The 20,705-nt window shown below is 41.4% G+C and overlaps 2 long non-coding RNA genes across 5 annotated transcripts in view; both read left to right on the top strand.

Moving 5' to 3' along the window:
- The window catches only part of LOC129634894 (uncharacterized), a 126,395-nt gene that overhangs the window by 39,765 nt on the left and 65,925 nt on the right, over positions 1 to 20,705 (top strand). Inside the window, exon 6 of one of the 4 annotated variants that reach the window (XR_008705979.1) lies at positions 13,015 to 15,085. The exons of the other annotated variants lie outside the window; for them this stretch is intronic. This is a non-coding gene — a long non-coding RNA (uncharacterized LOC129634894). Of the gene's footprint in view, positions 1 to 13,014; positions 15,086 to 20,705 lie in introns of those variants that run through there. 4 annotated transcript variants of the gene reach the window in all.
- Positions 6,447 to 9,737, top strand: LOC129634895 (uncharacterized). The gene is made up of 2 exons (XR_008705981.1): positions 6,447 to 8,522; positions 8,646 to 9,737. It is a non-coding gene; the product is annotated as an uncharacterized LOC129634895 (long non-coding RNA).

Genomic DNA, 20,705 nt, shown 5'->3' with positions numbered 1-20,705 from the left:
AGTGAAACCCTCTGGTGAACAGTAAGGCATAAATAATTGAAGGATGCTCACTCCTCCTCATTGCCCAAAAGAGGAACCATGTTGGTCAGAGACACTGTCACAAAGGGTCTTTCTGCACCATGATTGTATTTTCTGTTTTGATTTCTGGCCTTCTGCTGAATCTCTTTTTCTCCTTTTTCAAAGAATCTATCCTCTTGTGTGCCCACAGGGTCTCTATCCCCTGATCAGATTCACCAAGTGATGTCAGTGCCTTGGTCACCTACGCTATTGTGAGCCAACAGCAGCAAAATCATGTTAAGTTCATTTGATGATAAATGCATTGTTAACGGATCAGGAAGACAAAGGGACTCAAGCTGCAAATCCATGTGATTTCATGAGTTTATTGTAAGGGTGAGATTGGGTCAATTTCAACATGATATATAGAGAGCATAATTTTTATGACACCAACATTTGTCCAGCATACAATTGAGTTGCAGTAACAGGCATCCAGGGGTAATGAGGTGATTCTCCCATTTTGTGAGTTGAAACTCCAGAGAAAATGTTGTCCTCTATTTGCTGTGGCAGCCACTTCACACATCATGAGCTGCCATCACCTCTCCTTCAGGGCATGGCCTTCTGTCCCAGACAGAGCTTCTGGGAAACCAGAAAGCTCACCACTGGACTTGCTCGTTTGTTTCCTATAGGACATTTCCTGACCTAAGCAGTGGCTCTCCAAGTCTACATGCTATGAAATACCAGTATTCCAGAAGATGTTCAAGGGCACCTTGTATTTGAGGAGGAGTAGGTGGGGCTTCTGATTTAGGCTTTCATTTAAAAATGGATTCCGCTGATTAAAAAAAAAAAACAGTCAACCATTGATTTGTGATTTAATTAGAGTTTGAGCAGAAAATCCACTTGAGACACATGGATGATCAGATGGGATAGGAAAGAAAAAAGTAATTGACACATTGTCTGGGGCCTGCAGATAATACTGAAGTATTGATCCAAAAGCTCTGTATTGTTGTTGTCCCCAAAACAAGCTGTTGTTGTGTGTGTGTGTGTGTGTGTGTGTGTGTGTTATCACTGAAGGGAACCACAGAAAATCAACCGAAAAAATTGGCTTCTGACAAACTACCTTTTACCAATGATGGAACCTTGGGCCATCTAGTGTAGTGATTCTCCTTTTCCTAGTTTTTAAAGAGGGCCAGTAATACCTAGTTCATAGGTGTGTTGTAGGAATAGGAGACATCACAGGTGTGAGCAGATGTTCACAGAAAGAATAGTCACTTTGCCTTTTCCATTTTAGTTCTCATCTAGGTAATAATCACTTAAAGACTGATTTCTTTTGACTGGTTGCTACCAAACAAGTTTCAAAGTGACTGTGTATTCAGTGCCATAAAGAAAAAATAGCACCAGTGTTTTAAGTTGCGACTCAGTCATTTGAAATCAAGAGTTTGTGAACAGAGAAGAGGCGCATGGAGATGGAAGGCAGGATTTCTAGCAAGTTGTCTCAAGGCTCACCCCAGGTTGCTAGGTGACATGAGTGTGTTGGGCTTCATCTCCCAGAGTCTGTGCACAGACTCAATTCCTGTAGGGACATAGTCCCCGAGCAAGCTTTCCACTTGCTGTGCTGGGAGTCTGGCATTTCTCAGCACCGTCCCTAATCGCTGGTGTCTGATCTCAGCCAGCTTAATATCCAAGTCCAAATGTTGATGGCAACCACTCAGTGTTGCTACCATGCTTGATGCATGAAGAAGAAGAGTCTAGGTTCCCTTGGGGCTCCAGCCAAGGGACCCACATCCTAGCTTAGCCCCATAGCCTATCCAGCTAACCCCCACTCCAAAGATGACTCCCCGAAGGATGTGGGCAGAGTGGGGCTTGAGATACTTGTCAGCCTTTTGCCCGGAGTCCAGGCTGGATTCAGTGGCCTTCATTGGTGTTTTTCCTGGGCACTTAGCTCAAAAACTATAGCTGTGACAGTAATTCTATAACTTCTCTATCTTCAAAGAACTTTCAGTCTGAAAGAAGAGACATAACAAGTATCTTCTCATAGGAAAAGGTATAGAGCATGTGGAAATTGTTCAGTTCACACCAGGACTGTATTTATTTATTTAAACTGGCTAAAATGTAGCTGGTGGTGTGTTGGAAGCTGAAATATATTTAAAGGCCCCAACTGACATCTTTTTGAATGGAATTGGTGAAATTTGGTTAAAATATTTAAATTTTGTGCTTAATTTGTGTGTGTGGTATTTAATGTAAAACTAATTGATAGTTAAAGGAAAAACACTGATTAGATTTTAGGGAGATAGGTTTAATAACTCTGCTTTAAATTCTTTAGAAAAATTTATACATAAATAAGAAAACTAATCTAAATTATTCTTATTGTATCCATTAAACATAGCAGTCCCAGAGGACACTAACATGTCAGATTCTATGAATTTAAGATAAATAGAGCTTCATAATAGCTATTAATTCTGAGAATTAAAAAAAAATGAAAATAGGCCTTTCTCCAATGAGTTTAAAATATTCCCAAATTATGATTCTTCTTGAAGACATATTCCTTTGGGTAAGTCATTTAGGGAGGGGAAATGATGCCACCTTAGCAGTTTTAATGACGTTATCAAGGTAGTCTTACTGTCTTTATTATAATATTTATAGTAACTTTGTTTTTTAAAATGTTACATATAATTTATATCATTATTGTCTTAGGCAGTTTGTAGTCTTCCAATATGTAAATAGCTACCTAGTTCCAGACAAGGTCAGCTTCCAGGCAAAGTGAAGACTGAGTTCCTATTCCTGACCTCATAGAGCTTTCAGTGCATCAGAAGAGACAGAGGTTAAACAACTGCTTCTTTACTTAGAATGTGATAAACAGAAGAAACAGGGAGTCTTAACATATCTGGGAGTGACCGTGGGAGAGAGGCTTACCTATTATAATGGTTTACAGGCTGAGACCTAAGAGGGGAGTGGAAGAAATGTACTAGAGGAGAGGGACGATCATTCCTTCCAGAACAGAGATCCAAGGAGGAGAGGCTGCAGGTACAGAGGTGAGCAGTAAGCAGGGATCAGGTCATGAGAAGGGAAGTGAAGTGAAGTGAATCACTCAGTTGTGTCCGACTCTTTGTGACCCCATGGGCATCCATGGAATTCTCCAGGCCAGAATACTGGAGTGGGTAGCCTTTCCCTTCTCCAGGGAATCTTCCCAACTCAGGGGTTGAACCCAGGTCTCCCGCATTGCAGGCGGGTTCTTTACCAGCTGAGCCACTAGGGAAGCCCCCTTGTTGGGGGGCTTATGTCATGAGAGGGGAAGGGAAATAAACACACACAATCATTTATTGACAGAGGGTAACTACAGAGACTGGTTTTAAACAGTGTGCTAGAGGACAGACATATTTAGTAAGGAAAGTAAAAGAAATTTCTGGATGGGAAATGGCTTGAGTAACAGCTGGTCTGGGGCAAATCTTGCGAAGTTAGTGCATGGGGAGCATAGGAAAACTGCAGATTGCCTGGGACCAGATGGTGGTGGGGTTTGCATTCCACATGGAGAAATTTGAATGCTGTCCTCATGGCAATGGGAACCCACAGACGATCAGATGGATTTTAGAGAGGCGGCTCTATCAATTTGGGTTAAACATTGGATGAAGGGTGGTAGCAGTTGCCATAGAGAGTGGAAATGATGAAGGCTCGTATGGGAGCGCTGGAAGTGGAGATGAATGGGCAAAAGTAGATTTGAGAGCAATTTAAAAAAAGTTATCTTCTTGAAGTATAGTTGAGTTACAGTGTTGTGCTAATTTTTACTTACAGCAAAGTGATTCACTTATACATAAATATATACATTCTTTTTCATACTCTTTCCCATTATGGTTTATCACAGGATACAGAGTATAGTTCCCTATGCTATACAGTAGGACCTTGTTGTTCATCCATTCTGTGTGTAATAATTTGCATCTGCTAATCCCAAACTCTCACTCCACTCCACCCTGCATAGAGCTGCTAAAACTTGCATTTAAAGGAAGGGTAAAAGTGTTGCTGCAAGGAGATCCAACCAGTCCATTCTGAAGGAGATCAGCCCTGGGATTTCTTTGGAAGGAATGATGCCAAAGCTGAAACTCCAGTACTTTGGCCACCTCATGCGAAGAGCTGACTCATTGGAAAAGACTCTGATGCTGGGAGGGATTGGGGGCAGGAGGAGAAGGGGACGACAGAGGATGAGATGGCTGGATGGCATCACTGACTCGATGGACGTGAGTCTGAGTGAACTCTTGGAGTTGGTGATGGACAGGGAGGCCTGGCGTGCTGCGATTCATGGGGTCGCAAAGAGTCAGACACGACTGAGCAACTGAACTGAAAAGTGTTTTAGGTTTGTTTTGTATTGTTTTTATTTTTCTGGGAAAGATGACCCTCCGGAAATAGGCTTTTTTTTTTTTTTTTAGTAGCCTCTCTGCCTGCCTAAAGGGCCAGTTTGAAGAGTTAGAGCCAGTTAGTTCTCCTTTGCTATGACATGTTTCATCCTTCGGATGTTTACAGTTTTGGATCAGAATGTTGGAAACATCCTGGAAATGGCTGAAGCCAAGTGGCTGAGGATGTGGAGAGTGTTGTGTTGTGGACAACTGAGCATGGAGACTGTGACCTAGATAGTGGTCAGGTGAAAGTAACAATGGTTGTCTGGAGCTTCTGGCATCATGGACCCTTGAGGTCACAGGGGAAAAAAACAAAGCACAACTCAGCAACCTATGTGTTCCTCTCTGACCAGCAGTGGGCCTCACAAGCAGCCATATCTTGAGATTCGAATCTGTGCTATTTCCTGGTAGCATATCCTGAATTTTGCAACCCAGACTTAAAAGTTTCTCTACATTGACGTGTCTCTGTTTGCTGCCAGATATGCTCAGTATTTTTCATCATCACATGCAATGCTGCACTTGTCTAGTGTTCATTTTTTCCTGAGATGAAAACTGCCAGGTTTCCTTGTTCACTGAAGAGCTGCCACTGTGTACAGATCATGAGAATATACTGCATTTGGCATTTTTCTTTAACTAAAATTGGGCAATTATCTCTCAGAATGTTCAGATAAACTGAAAGAGACAATTCAACTGGGAAAGGTGCTAGTTAAAACGGCAGAGGAAATGCATTCTTGTTATCAGCTTATGAGACCAATTCTAGTGTTACAATAAAAACCAGTGGCAATGCCAGTGAACAGAGAAATATAGAATGAACAGTAAGGCAAGATGTGAGAGAAAAGGAAAGCAAGAGGGATCCTGTAGGAATAGCAGGAAAAACATTGGGAAAAAATAAGTGGGATGAGGGGAGACTTATCTTACATGGTTATGGTAATAGTTTGGATGTTAAGTTACTACAGTGTAAATCTTTGGTGGAGAAAGGCTAGGTCTCTTTCATCTTTCAATTCCATTAGCACCATTCACACTTCAACAGCTCTGAATAAATAATAGTGAATGAATGAATAATGAGTGAAGAAGCAAATAAATGAAACAGACACAGAATACCACCAGTACTATAAGATGCTTGACTTGAAAGAAGAAATTGTGGAAGCTTAGCTCTGGGGCACAGTTTCCCTTCTGTGCGTGCCCCTTGGAGATGCTTGAATGTGGAGATGGGTCCAGTTGAGAATCTGCATGTTGCTGAATAGCAAATAATCTGTACAAAGACCAGCACCATTTCCACTTTGGCCTACTTTTGAGATCTGCACTCCTCAAAAAAAAAAAAAAAAAAAAAAAAAGATAAAAAGCTTGCTACAAAAATGAGTTGCATTAGGAGGTAAGAAGCATGTTAAGGATTCAGACAATGTCACTGAGGGAGTCCATGCATTTCCTGCAGAGAATTGAGCCGGGAGGAGGCAAGCAGAGGGTCAGCAAATGTACTGAATATAATCAAGGTTTAGCAGCAGAGGCCACTGGATTCAGTTATGCTTTCCCAAGTCACACCTTCAGCATCTCTACCCTCAAATGATAATATTGAGGATGAAGTTATTTTGGGGGCTCAGAGCAGGCCACGTGCTTGCAGCTTGGCATGCATATCACCATCCTGTCAGAAAAGTAGTGTCGTTATCCCACTTTAGAGTCAAGGAATCCGAAGCTACAGAGGGTGACAACTTACCCAAGGGCACACAGCTGGTAAAGGTTGATGTCATGTTTGTATCCTTTGGGTCTGATGCCAGAGCCCGTGTAAAGTAGCTCACTGCGTGTGGTCTCGGATCCCCACAATGAGCTTGGATCTCAGATAGTCTTGCAGGGGATGTTTGATCAGCTCAGTATCATTCGTTTAACCCAGTTATTCTCATACTTTATTGTGCATATGAATTATTTGCGGGAATGTTTAAGTGTAGATTGTGTACAGTGGGTCCAGAGTGGGGACCCAAGACTCTGCCTCCTAACAGGCTCCCTGGTGATGGGGCAGCTTCTGGCACAGGCCCAGGCTTTGAGACTGTTGCACGACTCTAAGCAACAGTCAATTCTATTAAATCGAGCTGCAGCCCACCGAGTCACAGCCACAGATACTTGCTTTGATTGGCCGGATGCAGCTGCTGTGTATTACCTTTCTGGGGTCAGTTCACTTAATTAATAAGCTGCATAAGCCATTTCATCAATTTGCCTGCAGTAGATGCAATTACAAAAAGAAATTGGTGTCTCTCCCTCTCTCCCTGATTTCTTTCATGCTCTGGAGCAGGCTGTGAAATAGGTAATTTATGCCAGCGGTTACAGATTACACGTTTATTTAGCTAACTGAGTGCAATAATAGGACCCCACAGGAGGCAAAGCCAGTTATCAGATCTGTGGAATGCTAAACATCTCTACCCAAATGTAGCAATTGTGCAGGTTTCGGTTTCCTCCTTATGTAATTTCAGGTAGAAAGGCAATCAATCCTCATGATATTAAATGTGAATCTGGGTGGTGACTGATCGTGTCCTCGTCAAAGGCTCCCTAGTTCTTTTAGATTGTATTTCTGGGCACATGGGAAAGCTGACCTGAGTGATTAATTCAGTCAACGATGTATGTTGGGGTGGCTGTAGCAGCGCCGATTACCTCCTTCCACCGCGTGGGACTCAGAATGAAAGAGACTTGTCTTCTCGGCTGTCTTGGCTGCTGCTGCTCTAAATTTCTTCTCTGGTAATTCCCGACTGCATTTATTTTATACTGATGGAAGGATGGTGTGAAACTATGGGTGTGTTAGCTGATTCCTGGAACCAGCGATCCCCAATCTTTTTGGCACCAGGGACTGGTTTTGTGGAAGACACTTTTTCCCTGGCTGGGCGGCGTGGAATGTGTGATTGTTTAAAGAGCATGCCACCTAAATCTCTCGAGTTCACACTTCACAGTAGGGTTCAAGCTCCTATGAGAATCTAAGGCCGCTGCTGATCTGACAGGAGCTGGAGCTCAGGTGGTAATGTGATGGGGAGTGGCTATAAATGCAAAAGAAGCTTCACCTGCCCAGCAGCTCACATCCTGCTGTGGGGACCAGTTCCTAACAGGCCATGGACCAGTACTGGTCTTTGGCCTAGGGGTTGAGGACCTCTGCCTTGGACATTTTGTCTGTTTCTCTGCAGGCAAAGGTCTCGAAGTGACACCACTGGACAGATAGCACATGTAATTCCTTTGCTGTTAACACAAGTGGGACCAAACCATAGCAAAGCCTATCTCTAGAGGAGACAAGAAATGGGGCCTTTTGGCTCCTCTGTCAGGCTGGTAAAATTCGGAGATTACCTTTATGAAGAATATAAATTTAGATGCAGATCTTTTGATGGGCCTGGGACTCTAAAGCTGAAACATCACCCTCTTTCCGGTCCCTTCGCCTCTGTGCTCTTCCTCTTTGATTTATCTCCCACTTCAAGGCCTTGTTTCTTCCTCACCCCTGTCACTCACTGTGTCAGCTGAGTAGACTTCCTTTGCTTGTCTTGTCACTTCATGAGTCCTCGTATGCCCTGGCAGCTCTTCAGCCACCAGTATCTGCATTGCCCAGGATGACTTTCTGAGGTGTGCCAGGGATTCAGAGACACTGAGAAAATTGAATTGTTCCAGGCTTCATTACTTCTTCATTCACTCACTCTTCTGCCAACACTTTTTTCTTTTGCTTTCGTTCCCTGCCCCCACCCTAACTTTCCTCCACAAGCCTAGACTACAAGGAGAAATTTTATTTACTTCTAATAATGGGTTTAGAGTGATATTTAATTTGGTAGCCTCAGTTTTTTCCACATTTCATCTTGGATCCAGCCAGGTATGTCCCATCATATTCTGGGTTTTTTCTCCCCATTTACTAACTCATTCTGTGATCCACAGAGTAGAAAGGTACTAACCCAAGCACTTTTATGTGTAATATCTTGTGTGCATGATAAGTCACTTGTGTCTGACCCTTTGCATCCCCATGGACTGTAGCCTACCAGGCTTCTCTGTCCATGGGTTTCCCTTGCAAGAATACTGGATGCCATGCCCTCCTCCAGGGGATCTTCCTGACCCAGGGATCAAACCTGCATCTCTTAAAGTCTCTTGCATTGGCAGATGGATTCTTTACCACTACCATCACCTGGAAAGCCGGTGTAGTATCTCCTTTTTTTTTTTTTTTTAACAAATATCAGATTCAAAGAACTGTTACTGATGCTGATCTCCTTATACATGTTCCCATGTGGATCTAAATGAGCATTTCTGGTGTATTTTCAGGAGTGGAATTGTGTCCTAGAGCAGGGGTCCCCAGCTCCTGAGCCATTGACTGGTCGGTTAGGAACTGGGCCACACAGCAGGAGGTGAGCAGCTGATGAGTGAGAGAAGCTTTGTCTTTATTCACAGCCGCTCCCCAGTGCACTTAGATCATCCCAAACACCCGCCCAACCCTGGAAAAATTGTTTCCCATGAAACTTGTCACTGGTTCCCAAAAGGTACTAAACAGTGGCTGATGTTTTCCTCGCTGGGATTGCTGTCTGTATGTGCCCTGCTCATCCAGGGCCTGCTTCACTTGCACCCTGCTCATGTGACTGTACTTGCTACTTACTTCCCCCGCCACAGCTGGTGAATGTTAAATTAATGTATGTATAAATGTTAAATTAATGAATGTAATCTTAAATCAGAACTTCTCCACCATGGATATCTTATTAAAGGGGCAGTGAGGGGCGTGTCCCTCTGCTGGTTTTCTGGTAACCAATAAGCCAACTAGATGTCAGTTTGCTCTATAACTGGTAACATCCCTCTCCCCCTGTTGTGAAAAGTAGTGCCATGTCCTGCCACACGCGGTGGGGTGTCGCTCCGCGACCTTGCTTCAGGCACATAAGACCCCTGCTTCCATTAAACCATTGCTGTCCATGGTGCTGACTCTGGGCTCTTCAGTCTTGAAGCTGGGCAAGTGCAGGGTTTGCAGGCCTGCGGGGTGCAGTCCACCATGTTGCCAGTTGATGTTCCTACTAGGAGTGTAGAAGATATTGTGTTTTCTTACATCCCTGATAGTATTTGATAATATTTCAGTTGTCTAAGTTTTATCAGTTTGTAGGCCTCACTGGTGGCTCAGATGGTAAAGAATCAACCTGCAGTGTGGAGACCCAGGTTTGATCCTTGGGTTGGGAAGATCCTTTGAAGGAGGAAATGGCAACCCACTCCAGTATTCTTGGCTGGAGAATCCCATGGACAGAGGATCCTGGCAGACTTCAGCCTGTGGGGTCGCAAAGAGTCAGACACAACTGAGCGACTAACCTATCAATTTGTAAGGATATACATTGGTATCTGTCTTTTCAAATATTATTCTACTGCTTTTACTTCTCAGCCCTCTTTAACTTCTTGGTGAAATATGATAAACCTAAGGAAAAGATAAAATGTCCTAAGTATACAGCAAAGTAAAATTTTAGGACACAACACACTTGTGTAACTAACCTTGAACAACAAAGTCTTATTTTTAATTTACATTTCTCTGATTATTGCCACCATTGAATTTCCTTATATTCATTACCTATTTGGAGCCTTATTTCATATCCTTAGCTCAGTGTCTGTTGAATTCCTTCTTTTTCTCTTTCTGCTGTGCAAGATTTCTTTTACATTCCAGAAGTTAGTTGTTTGTTTTGTATGTTACAAATGTCTCTTGATGGCCTCCTTGGGTCTTTAGGTGTTTTTAATGTGTAAGTACTGTATTAGATGGAGAACGGGAGAGATTTGTGTTTCAAAAACTAGTGTGCACCCATAAAAAGCCTGGGCCCTAATCTTTAAAGTGAAAAACCTCTCATAATGAAAACTGAGCAAACTCTGAGTAGCAGACAGATTATACAGTGACTTATTTGGTCATGATTGTTCAGTCATTAAGTCACGTCTGACTCTTTACAACCCCATGGACTGAAGCATGCCAGGCTCCTCTTTCCTCCACTATCTCCTAGAATTTGCTCAAATTTAGGTCATAGAGTCCATAGATACTATCTTGTCATCTCACTCTCTGTCATCCCCTTCTTTTGCTTTCAGTTTTTCCCAACATCAGGGTCTTTTCCAATGAGTCGGCTCTTTGCATCAGGTGGCCAAAGTATTAGAGCTCCAGCTTCAGCATCAGTCCTTCCGATGAATATTCAGGGTTGATTTCCTTTAGGATGGACTGGTTTGTTCTCTTTGCTGTCCCTTGAAAGGGACCCTCAAGGGTCTTCTCCAGCACCACAGTTGAAAGCATCAATCCTTTGGTGTTCAGCCTTCTTTATGATCCAACTCGCACATCTGTACATGTATTCTGTACTCCAGTATTCTTGCCTGGACAATTCCATGGACCAAGGAGGCTGGTGGGCTTACAGTCCATGCGGTCACAAAGAGGTGGATACGACAGCAAATAAACAACAACGACAACTCTACATATAAGTTAAATAAGCAGGGTGACTATATACAGCTTTGTCATACTCTTTTCCCAGTTTTGGTTATAAAGTTTAAAAAAAAGACCATCCTTATGGATTTTTCCAGAAAAAGTATAGAGGAAAAAAATTGACACAAACCTAAATAAACTTCAGCTGATTCTGTGTAACACCTGTTGCTCTTCCTTTTCATGAAATTAAGTCTTCTCCTTGGAAAATGTAATTGCTTTACTTTAATCCTATTTCTCTCCCATCTCTTCACTCAGGGGTCTCTGACTGACAGCTTGATGGCCACTAAATGGGTTTTCTTAGAATTAGATCCAAGTGAGTCCACTAAATTAATTGAAAGGGCTGTGGATTTCAGATCACCTGTTCCTCAGCTGTCTTAGTTACACACATGTCAGATAGTCTACTGGGTTTAATTTACTTTCTTTTTTGAAACCAAACCATCAATCAAATTTGTAGACTATAGAAGAAAAAGGCAATGTTTAATTGGAAACTGAGCAAGGACAGACCCCTTGGATCCCAGAGCAACTTTGACTTTGGGACTCCCAGTGGAAAGTGGTACCCATGTCCGAGGAATGGTGTCAGCAGCCTAAAACTACTAGATGAGCTCTGAAAGGAGAGCTGCCTTGCCCAAGATCTAACAAGTAGTGTTTGAAGAGTTCAAGAGCATCTCTCATCCACAAATGGGAGGCTGCTAGGTATAAATGCAGACTGCACCAGGGAGCCAGCACATGCTGAAATCGCTAGGGAGTAAGCACAGTTTCTGTCCTAAGGTCTGTGGAGTTCCTTTATTTAGCTGGGCTTCCATTCCTCCAAAACACACTGATACAGACTGACACACCTGCCTTTAAAAAGTGCCAGCAACAAGTGCCAGCTCCAAGAAGTGAGGGGAATTGAGACAATTCATTTTATTTCTAGAAATGCTGTATTTAAAAAATTTTATGAACGATATGTCTACACTCACTCATATTTTCAAGTCTTGAAAAAGACTAAACATTTTGAGTTGGGTAATGCTAGTACCTATCATTTTTAGGCTCTGATTATGTCTGTTGTTTCTGATGAGTATCTTATGTGCCTTGATCTTGTTTGTGTTTTGTACTTCTCCCCGCTCCCTCTCCACTGTGAGCTGCCACGATAAGCATGAGAATTCTTTGAGGACTGGAGTGATGTGTGGTTTTCAATAGAGAACTTTCATCTGCTCCTATGAAGTGCCTTGAGACACTACACATAAGAAATGACTGTAAATTAAATAGTTTAATTATGTTGGGCTGTTTTAATTACTTTGGACTGCTCAGGTAATTCATTTGAGTTTCCTCTTCTCTATCCTGCAACTTTACCAAATTCACTGATGACCTCAAGTGGTTTTGGTAGCATCTTTAGGATTTTCTGTGTATAGAATCAAGTCATCTGCAGACACTGACAGTTTTCTTTCTTTCCTATTTGGACTGCTTTATTTCTTTTTTCTTCTCTGATTGCCATGGCTAGGGCTTCCAAAACTATGTGGGATAATAATGGTTAAGAGTGGGCACCCTTGTCTTATTTCTGATCTTAGAGAAAATGCTTTCAGTTTTTCACTGTTGAGAACGATGTTAGCTGTGGGTTTGTCATATATGGCCTTTATTATGTTGAAGTATATTCCCTCTATGCCCACTTTCTAGAGAGTTTTTTTTTTTAATCACAAATGGGTGTTGAATTTTGTCTACATCTATTAGGATTATCATGTGGTTTTTGTCTTTCAATTTTGTTTATATGGTGTATCGCATTGATTTATGTATATTGAAGAGTCCTCGTGTCCCTGGGATAAACCCCACTTGATCATGGTGTATGATCCTTTTAATGTATTGTTGGGTTCAGCTTGTTAGTATTTTGTTGAGGAATTTTGCATCTTTGTTCATCAGTGGTATTGGTCTGTAATTTTCTTTTTTTTGTGATATCTGTGTCTGGTATCAGGGTGATGGGGGCCTTGTAGAGTGAGCTTGGGAGTGTTCTTTCCTCTGCAGTTTTTTGCAAGAGTTTGAGAGGAATAGGTGTTAACTCCTCTCTGGGTGTTTGATAGAATTCACCTGTGAAACCATCTGATTCTGGACTTCTGTTTGTTGGAAGTTTTAAAATCACAGTTTCAATTTAAGCAGTTTTGATGAGTCTGTTCATATTTTCTGTTTCTTCCTGATTCAGTCTTGAAAGTTGTGCCTTTGTAAGAATTTGACCTTTTCTCCTAGGTTGTCCATTTTATTGGTGTATAGTTTCTTACATTGCTGCTGCTGCTGCTGCTAAGTCGATTCAGTCGTGTTCGACTCCTCGCGACCCCATAGATGGCAGCCCACCAGGCTCCCCTGTCTGGGATTCTCCAGGCAAGAACACTGGAGTGGGTTGCCATTTCCTTCGCCAATGCATGAAAGTGAAAAGTGAAAGTGAAGTCGCTCAGTCGTGTCCGACTCTTAGGGACCCCATGGACTGCAGCCTACCAGGCTCCTCCGTCCATGGGATTTTCCAGGCAAGTGGGGTGCCATTGCCCTCTCCGATAGTTTCTTATAGTAGCCTCTATAAATTCTTTGTATTTTTGTGGTGTCCACTGTGACATCTCCTTTTTTATTTCTGATTTTATTGATTTGAGTCATTACCCACCCCTCCACCTTTTTTTGGATGATGAGTTTGGCTAAAGGTTTATCAATTTTGTTAATCTTCTCAAAGAACCAGCTTTTAGTTTCATTGATCTTTCTATTGTTTTCTTCATCTCTATTTCATTCATTTCTGCTCTGATCTTGTGATTTCTTTCCTTCTACTAACTTTGGGTTTTGTTTTTATTTCTCTAGTTGTTTTAGGTGTAAGGTTAGGTTGTTTCCTTGAGATTCTTCATGTTTCTGGAAGTAAAATTGTAATGCTATAAACTTCCCTTTTCCTCTTCTCTGAAGTACCTGCTTAAATTATTTATCAATTTTTTTCTACTGAATTTCTTGTGTCTTTCATATAGAGACCCACTGCTATTTTTTTCTTAGTATGTGACATGCCTTAATTTCCCTTACAGTATTTTTTCAGTAATGGAGGTTATTCATTTAACAGTCAAATTTGAATATTTCCATTTTGTTTAAGGATTGCTTCTTTACAGTTCTGTTATAAAGATAATTCATATTTTAAAATTATAAAATTTTATAATTTTGCCCTGCACATTTAAGCATTTTATTCACAAAAATGTTTGTAAAAAGTAGGAATTGCAATGTTATTTTCCCCCATATATGTAGCTAATGTATTTATTTAGTACTGTTCATTGAGTAATACATCCTTTCCCCATTTCTCTGAAATACCAGAGTTGACAAGTGTTACGCTAAGTTTCTACATTGCCATCAGGTTGTCCCTGGAATTGTACTCTGTTCCATTGGTCTGTTTGTTTGTTACTAAGTCAAAATCTTGCTGGTTTTATCAATGGCTTTTAAAAGTACTCTGTTAATAAATATTTTTTGATAATAGATCTTTGTCTTGTTCCCTATCTAGTCATTTTTCTTTGGTATTTTTCTTTATATTTTTTGATTTTGGCTTTCTCCTAAATTTTAAACTCAACTTGTCAAGTTTTGTTAGTCATCTGTTAACTCTTCTGTTGAAAGAGATTGAATCTTAAGTTGATTGTCAGCACACTGACATCTCTACTTTGTCTTCCAGTCCACGAGCATAGTATGTTTCTCCTTTTATTTAGGTCTACTTTACTGGTTTTCAAAAACATAATTTTATCTCACAAAGGATGATACATCTTGTGTTTTATGCATAGATATCGTCATGTGTTGCCTGATGTTTGAGACATGTTTTGTTTCTGCTAATTAAAATACAGCTTTGTTCCTCTCCTTCTTACCTGTCAATTTGTTGATAGCTTTGTTTTCATTATACCTGATTAAAAATTTGTGAGATTTTAGTCTCTAAAAATTTGATAATTTTTTCCTCCAAGAGTCAGGCATTTTTCTATAAAATATTAACAATTAAAAGCATACTACTATAATAACTTACATAACCAAGGAATAAAAAGGTGGTTAAGCAGTAGTATAGTAGGGGCCTATAGTATAACTAACTTGAACACCTCTCCTTCGGTGATGTTTAAAAATTAGTCCTTATATGACAATCTCTAGTTACAAAAATAGAGGGAAGGAGGACTAAGTTGGGAGATTGGAATTGACATATATGCATTATTATATATAAAACAGGTAACTACATAAGGCCCTTGGGCTTCCCTGACAGCTCAGTTGGTAAAGAATCCACCCACAATGCTGGAGACCTGGGTTCAATCTCTGGGTCGGGAAGATCCCCGGGAAAAGGGGTAGGCTACCTACTCCAGTATTCTTGGACTTCCCCTGTGGCTCAGCTGGTAAAGAATCTGCCTGCAATGCAGGAGACCTGGGTTCAATCTCTGGGTTGGGAAGATCCCCTGGAGAAGGGATAGGCTACCCACTCCAGTATTCTGGCCTGGAGAATTCCATGGACTGTAAAGTCCATGGGGTTGCAAAGAGTCAGACATGACTGAGTGACTTTCACTTTCCCTTTCTTTCACATAAGGACCTACTTACTGTATAGCACAGGGAGCTCTACTCAGTACTCTGTAATGACCTATATGGGAAAAGACTAAAATAGGATGCATGTATCGACATAGGTATAATAGTTAGGAGAAGCCTGGGTATGAGATTTTTAACTGAAAAATTCTAAACCCGGAATGAAGACACATACCCAGAAGGCTCACCATCTTTCCGTCTTAGGTTACTTCATCAGATCACCCATAGCTTACCTACCCAGTAACAGAAAGCATAAAATGAAGCCCAGCACCCACTATCCACATTGCTGTGTGGCCTACTTTTCTTTTTGTTGTGTGAAGTTGCTACCTCTGGACCTCAGGATGCAGAGCCAGGCCATTTTGCAGTTTCTTCTAGCAGTTTCCAAAATTCAGAAATTTCAAGGAGAGGATGCAAAGTTCTCAGTGTTTTGGCACATGTTTCTTCATTCTTATTTTAAAATACAAAATAAAAGTAAATGGTGCACCAGGGATTCCATGGGCTTCCTAGGTGGTGCTTGTGGTAAAGAACCCACCTGCCAGCGCAGCAGATATAAGAGACCTGGGTTCAATCTCTGGACTAGGAAGATGCCCTGGAGGAAGAAATGGCAACCCACTCCAGTATTCTTGCCTGGAGAATCCCATGGACAAAGGAGCCTGGTGGTCCTTGGGGTCTCAGAGTCAGCCACAATTCAAGTGACTTAGCATGCAGGGATTCCAGGTTGCATCTTGGCCTACTTTGTCATCCTGCTTTCCTTTCCTGTCTCCAGCCCCTGATCCTTCCACGTACCCAGGCATTCACAAACACTAGTCTTCTTGCTCAGTACTTTCGATTTTTCTCCAGGTAGATGTTCTCAGCTGACCCTGTCTTGGCTCCTTCCTGAAATAGCTGCGTTTGATCTTAAATTACTGAAATTTATGGCTGAAACATCTAAGTCCATTTGATGTTATGGATCCTTCTCAGCAAGAGCTTAAGAAGAAAACTTTAAATGGGGAATAAAAATATGATTATGTATGATTTGCTTAAATTTAAGGAGCTTTGCCTAGGAATGCTGAGGAAATGTACCACTTCTCTAAGACTGGCTCCTGCTCACATATGAAGCTCAATTTATTACTTGTAGCCTTGGTTTTTCTGATGCTAAGTTGAGTACTAGAGAACTAATAGTAACAACACATCAAAAACCTAAAACCAATCTAAGTTTCTGCTGCAGAAATTCAGAGTCGAGGAGAAGTAGTATAAGAATGTTCTGCAAATATTCAGGGTCTTAAGGAATTAAAGGTGATATTATTTCCAAGGACAGATTAACATCAGGTTGAAAATTTTAAACTTATTTTAGTAGCTTCAGTTCATCTTAGAAAAGTGATTTCCCCCCTTTTCGCATAGCTCAGCAGTTTTGGAGAGGGGACTCTAAACCAGAAGGAATTCCTTTTTTTCTTTCTGCTTTTCTAATGTAGTGGGAACTTAGACCATGATTTCTGGAAGTCAGATGTTCTGACTCAACTTTGTATTACTGGTCTCTTTTTTAATGTTGTATTTCTGTTATTTTCAGCAAATATTTACTGAGTGTTCAAGCTGGTTTTAGAAAAGGCAGAGGAACCAGAGATCAAATTGCCAACATCTGCTGGATCATGGAAAAAGCAAGAGAGTTCCAGAAAAACATCTATTTCTGCTTTATTGACTATGCCAAAGCCTTTAACTGTGTGGATCACAATAAACTGTGGAAAATTCTGAAAGAGATGGGAATACCAGACCACCTGATCTGCCTCTTGAGAAATTTGTATGCAGGTCAGGAAGCAACAGTTAGAACTGGACATGGAACAACAGACTGGTTCCAAATAGGAAAAGGAGTTCATCAAGGCTGTATATTTTCACCCTGCTTATTTAACTTATATGCAGAGTACATCATGAGAAACACTGGACTGGAAGAAACACAAGCTGGAATCAAGATTGCCGGGAGAAATATCAATAACCTCAGATATGCAGATGACACCACCCTTATGGCAGAAAGTGAAGAGGAACTCAAAATCCTCTTGATGAAAGTGAAAGTGGAGAGTGAAAAAGTTGGCTTAAAGCTCAACATTCAGAAGACGAAGATCATGGCATCCGGTCCCACCACTTCATGGGAAATAGATGGGGAAACAGTGGAAACAGTGTCAGACTTTATTTTTCTGGGCTCCAAAATCACTACAGATGGTGATTGCAGCCATGAAATTAAAAGATGCTTACTCCTTGGAAGGAAAGCTATGACCAACCTAGATAGCATATTCAAAAGCAGAGACATTACTTTGCCAACAAAGGTCTGGCTAGTCAAGGCTATGGTTTTTCCTGTGATCATGTATGGATGTGAGAGTTGGACTGTGAAGAAAGCTGAGCACCGAAGAATTGATGCTTTTGAACTGTGGGGTTGGAGAAGATGCTTGAGAGTCCCTTGGATTGCAAGGAGATCCAACCAGTCCATTCTGAAGGAGATCAGCCCTGGGATTTCTTTGGAAGGAATGATGCTAAAGCTGAAACTCCAGTACTTTGGCCACCTCATGCGAAGAGTTGACTCATTGGAAAAGACTCTGATGCTGGGAGGGATTGGGGGCAGGAGGAGAATAGGACGACAGAGGATGAGATGGCTGGCTGGCATCCCTGACTCGACGGACGTGAGCCTGAGTGAACTCTGGGAGTTGGTGATGGACAGGGAGGCCTGGCGTGCTGCGATTCATGGGGTCGCAAAGAGTCAGACACGACTGAGCGACTAATCTGATCTGATCTGATCTTCTGTATCAGGCACTTTTGCAGGTGCCAGGTAGAGAGAAAACTGAGACATTGTTCTACTCTTAAAAAGATACAGTCTAAGAAGAACCATTCAACATTTAGTCCTTAGGTATTTAGACTTGGATTTGTGAGGGAAAATATATATATTTTTTGGCATTAGAAAACAATACCCAGCTTATGAGACGCTGAACTTAGCATGCCTCTAAAATTGTTTTAAATCTTCTTCAGTAAATAAACCTAGCTAGCCCCAATTTTAGGTTTTGAAAATACAATGGAGGTCCATCCAGTCATGGTCCCAGAGTCAACTGGAGAGGTGAATATCTGAACAGATCATTGTGTAATACAAGGGGAGTCCTTTCCAGCTTAGGATGGGCCAAGTAAGATTTCACAGGGGAGGTATCATTTGAACTGAGAGAATGAAAGTGTATAGTGCATTCAGTAAAGGCAAGATTTTCCATGTGAACATTTCCTAGGGAAGGGACAAAAGGAGGCTGGTAAGATCGTGAGGGCCAGCCCCAGATTTTCTGAGGAATTACATGAAATTCTACTGAACGATAGAAAGTGAATGCCTAGAATAAGGATTTTTTTTTATAAGAATATGTGTCTCGCCATAGATAAGTATTTCAAACAGTGCTTGACTCACAGAAATAGACTGGAACATTCTGTCTCCAGTGAAGGAGAAACTGACTTCTAAACCGCTTTTAATGTCAAGTAACATTTTGTAGCTGTCTGCCTGCGTGCGTGAACTGCCAACTCTCATTCATGTTTCCCTGCTCCTTGGGGTCTCTGTTTAGAGACTGTGATGCTGCAACCAGGCGGCTCCTCCTGAGGAAGGTGAAGACCATGTGCCAACTGGAGACTGCGTGACTCCCTTTGCTGTCACCTTTCTGTGCATTTTATTTCAGTAAATAAAGCTTCCTGGTCCAAGGAAGAAAGCTTTGATCACTCGAAGTCCCCTCTGAGACTAAAAATGGCACCGAAGTTGCTTTTGTGTGGAAATGATAAATATAACTGCTCTAGTCACAGAAAGTATGCCCAGTGTGCTATGCAGGGACCCAGCTGTCCCTGACACCCCTGTTTATAAATTACTTGGGAAAGGAAATGAGGGAGGAAGTGACAAGAAAGGCCAAACAGTTCGAAACTGAGGAGCAAAAACAGAAAAGCTTAGCAGATACTTTGCAAAGTTATACCTGGGGAAAGAATCATAGCATTTTAGTACAGTTGAATTGACAAGACAGAATGGAACCAGCTCATTAGCAAGCCTTTTAAAGCCTAAGTTCACTTTTTTTTCCCCACTGAAATTATCAGCATGGTTTTTCACAGTATTCAAGAATGACAAGTATCAGTGTATTTATCAAGCAAAAACTCAGCATTTTAAAATGATTAATCATTCAGTACAGAGAATCTGCTTATGTAACAGGCACTGTAGGTGAACAAAGCAGGTCCTGTAGGCTGACAGCTGAATAGAAAGTCAGAGAGACCCTCACTCCTCCATGCACTTAATATTTATTACGCCTAGAAGACTTTTTCCCACTCCAGTGTTCTTGCCTGGAGAATCCCAGGGACAGGGGAGCCTAGTGGGCTGCCGTCTATGGGGTCGCACAGAGTCGGACACGACTGAAGCGACGCAGCAGCAGCAGCAGACTTTTTAAGAAGGGCGGTTGTATCAGGGATTATAAAAACAATAGGTTTTTCTGCCTACAAGGGGTTACATTCTAAGGACAAAGAAAAAGATAAACACAGAATCAAGCAAAACCGCACAGGAGATGGTTGCAAATTAGTGGCAAATGCTAAAGCAGAAATTTAAAAATAGAATGACTGGGTAGATAGAGGTGAAGCTGCTAAGTAGGTGGTCAGGAAGTTCCTTTGAGAAGATGTTTGGGTTTTGACTCGAAAGATTGGAAAAAATCACTTATACAAAGCTGTTGGGAAAGAGTGTCTGAGGAAGTCCGAGTTGCTAGAATCTGAAGAGTAAACTAGCGTGGCATGTTTGCGGAACAGAAAGAAGCTACAGAAGTTAGGATTTGGAGAATAAAGAGTTTCAGGAGAATTTCAGAGGAGTAGCTAGAGATTCGTTCAAGTAGAGTCTGGATCTGCTGAGGGATTTCTTTTTTTCAAGCTCTGTTGAGATATAATTGGCATACAACACTGTGTAAGTTAAAGTTGTATGAGGAGTTGATTCCACAGCATGGTTAATTAACACATCTTCACCTCACATAATTATCTTTTTTCCTTTGTCATGGTGAGAACATTAGAACTCTACTCTCATAGCAACTTCCAGGTATATGATACAGTAATATTAACTGTAGTCACCATGTGGTATCTTGGATCCCTGGAACTTATCCATCTTGTAACTGAAAATTTATATCCTTTGACTAACATCTCCTCATTTCCCCCACCTCTCAGCCCCTGGCAACCACTATGATACTCTGGGTTTGATGTTTTTATATTCCACACAGAATTCAGTGAAATTGAAAACGGTAGAGACAACTAATATGACAAAAAGCTGTCTCTTGGAAAACAGATAATAAAATTGGGGGACTTCTGTGGCGGTCCAGTGGTTACAACTTCACCTTTCAGTGTGGGGAGCACAGGTTTGATACCTGGTCAGGGAGCTAGGA

This window comes from Bubalus kerabau, chromosome 20 (assembly GCF_029407905.1).
Source record: "Bubalus kerabau isolate K-KA32 ecotype Philippines breed swamp buffalo chromosome 20, PCC_UOA_SB_1v2, whole genome shotgun sequence".
Classification (NCBI taxonomy): Eukaryota; Metazoa; Chordata; class Mammalia; order Artiodactyla; family Bovidae; genus Bubalus; species Bubalus kerabau.
This window is presented reverse-complemented; position numbering and strand designations above follow the sequence as displayed.